Genomic DNA, 7,853 nt, shown 5'->3' on the forward strand with positions numbered 1-7,853 from the left:
GCTGAATCTTCCTATATTGATTAATAGTTGGGGCTCCTCACTGACAAACATAAGTAAGTCTAACTGATTAAAAAGGGCATAGACATGTTGATTTTCAAAGAATCTCATGTTTGTTGGGGAAGGTTGGAAGGGGAGGTTAAGGTAATAGTTTGTGTCTTGGCAGGTGACAGTAGCATACAAAAGTAGAAATATTTGCGGAACAATTAATTGTGAAATGTCTATGAGGCCAATAAAATGCCACACTCTACAAATAATGCATAAAGTTTATAAACTACTATCTAGAAGAGCCAAGCAAAACAGCCATTTAACATTTTCAACACTGACATGGAAAAGCAAGGTCACCCTAGGGTCAGATCCAGGGGGGGCAGCTCTGTCCCCCACTAAGTATGGTAAACACTTCAGGTAGAGCACTATAGTCAGGGTCATCTACCATATCATCTGCAAACTTTGGTTGTTGTTTTCTTCACGGTTTGGAAACAGTGTAACAGCTTCCCCGTATGTTGTCCCATTTTTCTGAGAGTTATTCATGAACTATGGAGCATATCCATCATCAAAGAAACAGCATAAAGTGGAAGTGGGGAAAATAAGCAATGCACAGGCTTTACATAACTGTTTGGAAAAGGGCAAGTTGGCCTCCAGGGCCACAACAAAGAACAAGCATGAACTCAGATCAAGTCTGTGTGCATTTTTGTGTCATGTGCTATGAGACTGTGGACATAATTGCGGGGGGAGGGGAGAGAGGGGAGAGAGAAAGCAGCTTAATAAACCCTGGGGGACTTTTGATATATTTTTAAAATTTAGATTAAAAAAAAAAAGTAGACAGACAAATTCAGTCTGTCATAACAATGGAGGAAGGAAGAGAGGAAATTTTTTTTTAAGTTTTAAAAAGCCATGTGGTGATTCCAGGGTCTTGGGTATGACTAAAGGTATTCTCTTGACCGTGGCCTTTAGTTTGTCATGAACATTTTTGCTCATTTTAACTACATGTGATGAAGTTCTTTGTATCTGTACTTACTTACTGTAATTTATGATAATTGAAGTGAAGTGCTTTATGGCTTTGTTCTGTAAGTGCTGGATTTCCATGGTTACAAAAATTTACAGTGCAATCCTTAATAGAGTAATACCTTTCTAAACTTATCGATTTCCATGGACTCAGAAGGGTGTAACTCTGATGAGGACTGCACTGTTGGACAATCTCTTAAAAACTATTATTTAAAAATAAACAGTCCTGTGAATAAAGTTTATGAAAGAATCAGCCATACACACTGAATATACATTCCCCGCATTGCATAAATGAACCAGGGCTCTAACTATAAAAGGGCAAGAGGTGTGTATTTATGTTATTTTCTGTCTCTCATATCTGAATCTCAACCTCAGGGCCAGTCTGTCTGTCAAAAATCTATTGTGTATAGCCATTGGCCATTACAAAACAGAACACAAACAGCAAAGTTCCCAAATAACACCTTAAAAGTTCCCCAGGGAAGAAGAACCTCCTGGGTGGGGGGGGCGGTCCCTGGTCCAACAGTAGGGGTCCCAACCCTCCCGCTCTAGCGGGGGACCCCAGATTTCCGAGCCTCTTCCCCCGCTCCCCCAAAAAACGGAAGCGGGGGGAGAAGCGGCGTCCTCCTGCTGCTGGCGGCGTCGGGGGCTGCCGGGGAGGATGCTGGGGATGAACAGCATCACCAGCGGGGGTTGAGGGGGCCGCCTGCGCTCGCGCTCCATGTGCTCCTCATCGGCTGCTGTGCTGCTGGAGGCGGCTGACCACGTGGTTGGTGTAAAGGATGGGCTTGAGGGTGCGCGAGCGCTGCGGCCAGCCGTAGCAGAAGGTCTCTATGCCCCGCCTGTTGCACCCGTAGCGCTCGCGCACCCTCAAGCCCGTCCTTTACACCGACCGCATGGTCAGCCGCCTCTAGCAGCACAGCCGCCGCCCCCGCTGCGGCGCGTGGTTTGGGGGGCAGGATCGTGGGCCCTCCGGAAGTGCAGGGCTGGGCTGGGGAGGGAAGCCAGCATCAGACCCTTCGAGGGGGCAGACCCTCCCCACCCAGCCCCGACCAAGGAAGGGCAAGCGGAGGAGGTCTCCCCGGGAGTCAGGGGTGCAAAACATGCGCCTCCTGCCCCCGAGCACCACTTACCGACGGGGGCTGCCCGAGCAGGCAGACGGCGGGGCGCAGGTTCCGGCCCGAAGGGGCACCCAACTCGGAGCAAACTTTCCCCGGCGCCGCGCATCTCCTTCTCTGCCAGGTGAGCGCGCGGGCGGCAGGTGAGCCCTTTGGCCCAGGTGAGCCCTTCCTCTCCCACACGGCTGCCTCCTGGTTAACCCCTTCGCCTCTGGGCCCTCCCTGGAGAGCCTGGGAAACTCCCCGAGACCGGGCAGGCCAGCTGGAGCCGAGCCGCTCCCCTGCCTGCCCCCCCCCGCCTGAGTTAAGGCTTTGGCCCAGGGCTGGCCAAATTGTGGCCATGCGTGGCTCTTTCGCACATAGCGTGTGGCTCTCAAAGCCCCCCGCCCCATCAGCCAGCTTGGAGAAGGCATTTGTCTCCAGAGGCTAGGAGAATGCATTTAAAGTTAAAGCTGCTTTCTTTCTGCCTGTCTCCCCCATAGGGTTGCCAATCCCCAGGTGGGGGCAGGGGATCCCCCGGTTTGGAGGCCCTCCCCGCGCTTCAGGGTCATCAGAAAGCGGGGGGAGGGGAGGGAAATGTCTGCTGGGAACTCTGCTATTCCATAAGGAGATTTATTCCTATAGAAAATAATGGGGAATTGACTTGGGGGTATCTGGGGCTCTGGGGGGGGGCTGTTTTTTGAGGTAGAGGCACCAAATTTTCAGTATAGCATCTAGTGCCTCTCCCCAAAGTACCCCCCAAGTTTCAAAAAGATTGGACCAGGGGGTCCAATTCTATGAGCCCCCAAAGAAGATGCCCCTATCTATTATTTCCTATGGAAAGAAGGCATTGAAAAGGTGCTGTCCCTTTAAATGTGATGGCCAGAACTCCCTTTGGAGTTCAATGATGCTTGTCACAGCCTTGATCTTGGCTCCACCCCTAATGTCTTCTGGCTCCACCCCCAAAGTCTCCTGGCTCCACCCCCAAAGTCCCCAGATATTTCTTGAATTGGACTTGGCAACCCTATCCAACAGAGATCCGAATGTCCTCAACTAGGGCCATGGCTTTTTTTGGCCCTGACCCTCACCTGGTGGAACTTTCTGCCAGAGAACATCCACGCCCTGCAGGAGTTATTACCTTTCTGCAGGACAATGCAAGGCATAGATGTTCCACCAGGCATTGGTTGAGGACAGTGACGGGACAGTATAAAATCTGGCACTCTCACAGACCTCTGCCCTCCACAACCCCATCCCCCAGAAGGCCTGTGGAAGTTAAATCTTTTTCCACCATCTGGGAAAGTGTACTGCTTCATCTGTTGATATGTTTGAGGTATTTTAATGCTGGTTTTAATTTGAACTATTTATTGTACTAGTTTTTACTGTAAGGCACCCTGAGCCCTGCTTGCAGGGAAAGGCAGCCTAAAAATCCAATTTAATAAAATAAATACATTATAATAAGATAACAAGCAACAGCATACATAAAACACTCTGAAAGGTATGAGACTGGATAGTGGATTAATGTAGCTAAGCTGTGAAAAAGAGAAAGAAGAAATTTATTTATTTTTATTCTGTCCTCTTTGCAAGCACGCCCAGGGCAGATTACATCATGTAATATACAACAGATTAAACACAGTAATTCAATAAATTAAAACAAACAGTCATCGATTAAAATATGCTGAACTCAAGCTGGCGCTGCTAGGCCATTGAAGATTTTAAAAACTGGGATGAAAAGGAAGAGCTGCAGTAATGGAGGTCAACTTGATTAGACGCCCACAGCCTCATCTAAAGGCCTGGTGGAACACCTCTATTTTACATGCCCTGCAGAACCATAGAAGGTCCAGCAAGATCCTAATCTCTATTGGGAGCAAGTTTAGGCTTGCCAGTTCCCAGGTCCCAGCAGGGGAACTCCTGGTTTTGTAGGCTCCTTCCTGCCCCCTGTCCGCTGGCCAGCAAGGAGCCCTGCCTCAACAGTCTAGGTTTGCCAATCTCCAGGTCCCAGCAGGGGATCTCCCAGTTTTGCAGGCTCCTTCCTGCCCCCAGTCATCTGGCCAGAGGGAGGAAGCCCTGCTCCAACAGCCACCATGTGCCTTTCCACTTCAGAAGGCTTAAGAAGATGCTTGGAAAGGCTTACTTTTTAGATGGTGTGTGTGCCTATATACACACACACATATATATACACACTGTGGCTAATAGCCACTGATGGACTTCTGCTCCATATTTTTATCTAACCCCCTCATGAAGCTGGCTATGCTTGTAGCCGCCACTACCTCCTGTGGCAGTGAATTCTACATGTTAATCACCCTTTGGGTGAAGAAGTACTTCCTTTTATCCGTTTTAACCCGACTGCTCAGCAATTTCATCGAATGCCCATGAGTTCTTCTATTGTGAGAAAGGGAGAAAATGACTTCTTTCTCTACTTTCTCCATCCCATGCATAATCTTGTAAACTTCTATCATGTCACCCCGCAGTCGACGTTTCTCCAAGCTAAAGAGCCACAAGCTTTTTAACCTTTCTTCATAGGGAATGTGTTCCAAACCTTTAATCTTTCTAGTTGCCCTTTTCTGGACTTTTTCCAGTGCTATAATACCCTTTTTGAGGTGCAGTGACCAGAATTATACACAGTATTCCAAATGAGACCACACCATTGATTTATACAGGGGCATTATCATACTGGCTGATTTGTTTTCAATTCCCTTCCTAATAATTCACAGCATGGTGTTGGCCTTTTTTATTGCAATCGCACACTGTCTTGACATTTTCAGTGAGTTATCTACCACAACCCCAAGATCTCTCTCTTGGTCAGTCTCTGCCAGTTCACACCCCATCAACTTGTATTTGTAGCTGGGATTTTTGGCCCCAATGTGCATTACTTTGCACTAGGCCACATTGAACCTCATTTGCCACATTGATGCCCACTCCCCAACCTCAACAGAACCCTTTGGAGTGCCTCACAGTCCTCTCTGGTTCTCACCACCCTGAACAATTTAGTGTCATCTGCAAACTTAGCCACTTCATTGCTTACTCCCAACTCCAAATCATTTATGAACAAGTTAAAGTGCATGGGACCCAGTACTGAGCCCTGTGGCACCCCACTGCTTACCGTCCTCCACTGCGAAGACTGCCCATTTATACTCACTCTCTGCTTCCTATTAATTTTTGATCCACAAGAGGACCTGTCCTTTTACTCCATGACTCTCGAGCTTACTAAGGAGCCTTTGATGAGGAAATTTATCAAAAGCTTTCTGGAAGACAAGGTAAACAGCATCTATTGGGTCCCCTTTGTCCACATGTTTGTTCACCCCCTCAAAGAAATGTAACAAGTTAGTGAGACAAGATCTTCCCTTACAGAACCCATGCTGAGTCTTCCTCAATAACTCGTGTTCATCAATGTGCCTACTCATTCTGTCCTTGATAATGATTTCTACCAACTTTCCCGGTATTGAAGTCAGACTGACTGGCCTGTAGTTTCCCAGATCTCCTCTGGAACCCTTTTTAAAGATGGGGGTGACATTTGCTACCTTCCAGTCCTCAGGAACGGAGGCAGATTTCAATGAAAGATTACATATTTTTGTCAGAAGATCCACAAGTTCAACTTTGAGTTCTTTCAGAACTCTTGGAAGTATGTCATCCAGACCTGGTGACTTATTAGTTTTTAATTTGTCTATCAGTTGTAGGACCTCCTCTCTTGTCACCTCAATCTGACTCAAGTCTTTCAACACCCCCTTCCAAAATAAGTGATTCTGGAGCAGGTAAACACTTCTCATCTTCCACAGCGAAGACAGAGGCAAAAAAATGCATTCAGCTTTTCAGCCATTTTCCTATCCTCCTTCAGTAATCCCTTGGTCATCCAAGTGCCCCACTGCCTCCCTGGCTGATTTCCTGCTTCTAATATATGTGAAGAAATTTTTATTGTTGGTCTTTACGTTTTTTGCAGTATGCTCCTCATAGTCCCTTTTTGCCTGCCTGATCACAGTCTTGCATTTGATTTGCCACAGCCTGTGTTCCCTTTTATTAATCTCACTTGGACTAGCTTTCCATCGCTTAAAGGAGTCCTTCTTACCTTTTACAGCTTCCATTACTTTGTTTGTTAACCATGCAGGCCTTTTCTTATACCTGTTTGTGCCTTTCCTAACTTGTGGTATATATTTTATCTGAGCTTCTAGGATTTTAGTTTTAAATAGCCTCCAAGTTTCCCCAAGGGTTTTGACTGTATTTACCTTTCCTTTCAGTTTCGTCTTCACATGCCTCCTCATCTCAGAGAATTTACCCCTTTTAAAGTTAAACGTGGTTGTGCTGGTCTTTTGGGGCGACTCTCTATTTATACAAATGGTGAAATCAATAACATTATGGTCATTGCTCCCAAGCGGTGCAATCACTTTTACATCTCTCACCAAGTCTTGGGCATTACTTAGGACCAAATCCAGGATCGCCCCTGATAGGTTTTGCTCCATACAACAGTCATTGAGAGCATCTAGAAACTCAATCTTTCACTCGACCTGAACACATATTGACCCAATCAATCTGCGGGTTGTTAAAATCACCTATTACAACACAGTTTTTACGTTTAGCCGCTATCTTTAATCCTTCCATCATATTATAATCATCCTCTATCTTTTGATTTGGTAGGCGATAACAAACTCCCATAGTTAAATTTCCTTTTGGGCCCTCTATTTCGACCCAAAGAATTTCTAGAAGGGAATCTAATTCTTTGAGCTCAGTCTTACTGGACTGTATACCCTCTGACATACAGAGCCACCCCATCTCCAACCCTTTCCTCCCTATCCTTCCGATATAACATATCCAGGAATCACCGTGTCCCACTGATTCTCCTCATTCCACCAAGTTTCTGAAATTCCCACAATGTCTATGTTTCCCCCCAACACTAAACACTCCAACTCACCAATTTCACTTCGCACACTTCTAGCATTTGTTTATAAACATCTATAATTTCCCAGGCAAGTTAGGCCCGCAACCTTCCTCCTGCTGCCTCAAGACTTTGGCAGACATTCCATACTGTTTGTCACCATCTCAGTGGACAACTCTGATCCATTACCTGGTAGAAAAGTAACAGCTAACCCTTCATCTCTTTGAGATGAGTCCTCCCGAACCAGAGACATTTCATCTCCTGTCGGCTTTCCCCCAAGATTTAGTTTAAAAACTGCTCTGCCACCTTTTGATTTTAAGCACCAGCAGCCTGGTTCCATCTGGGGACAAGTGGAGACCATCTCTTTTGTACAGTTCCTGCTTGCTCCAGAAAGCATCCCAGTGCCTAACAAACTTAAACCCTTCCTCCTTACACCATCGTCTCATCCACACATTGAGACTTCTAATTTGTGCCTGTCTCGCCAGCCTGCACATGGAACAGGTAGCACTTCTGAGAAGGCTACCTTGAACATCCTGGCCTTAAGTCCCCCACCTAGCGGCCAAATTTTTCTTCCAGGACCTCATAACTGCATTTCCCCACATTGTTGGTGCCAACATGCACCACGACCACTGGCTCCTCCACAGCACTGACTATCAGCCTATCTACTACACACGTAATGTCCGCTAACTTCACATCAGGCAGGCCAGTCACCATACGGTCAGTACGCGGTTTTGCCACCCAGCTGTCTACTTGCCTAAGGATCGAATCACCAATTACCAAGACCCCCTCTCTCTCTTTGCCCAGAGATGGTTCCTTGGTGTGAAAGGATTCCCGCTCACCAACTGAAGAAGAGGTCCCTTCTGAGGGCGCATTCCTCTTATCCTCAGCACGGT

Source organism: Heteronotia binoei, chromosome 5 (genome assembly GCF_032191835.1).
Source record: "Heteronotia binoei isolate CCM8104 ecotype False Entrance Well chromosome 5, APGP_CSIRO_Hbin_v1, whole genome shotgun sequence".
Lineage (NCBI taxonomy): Eukaryota > Metazoa > Chordata > Lepidosauria > Squamata > Gekkonidae > Heteronotia > Heteronotia binoei.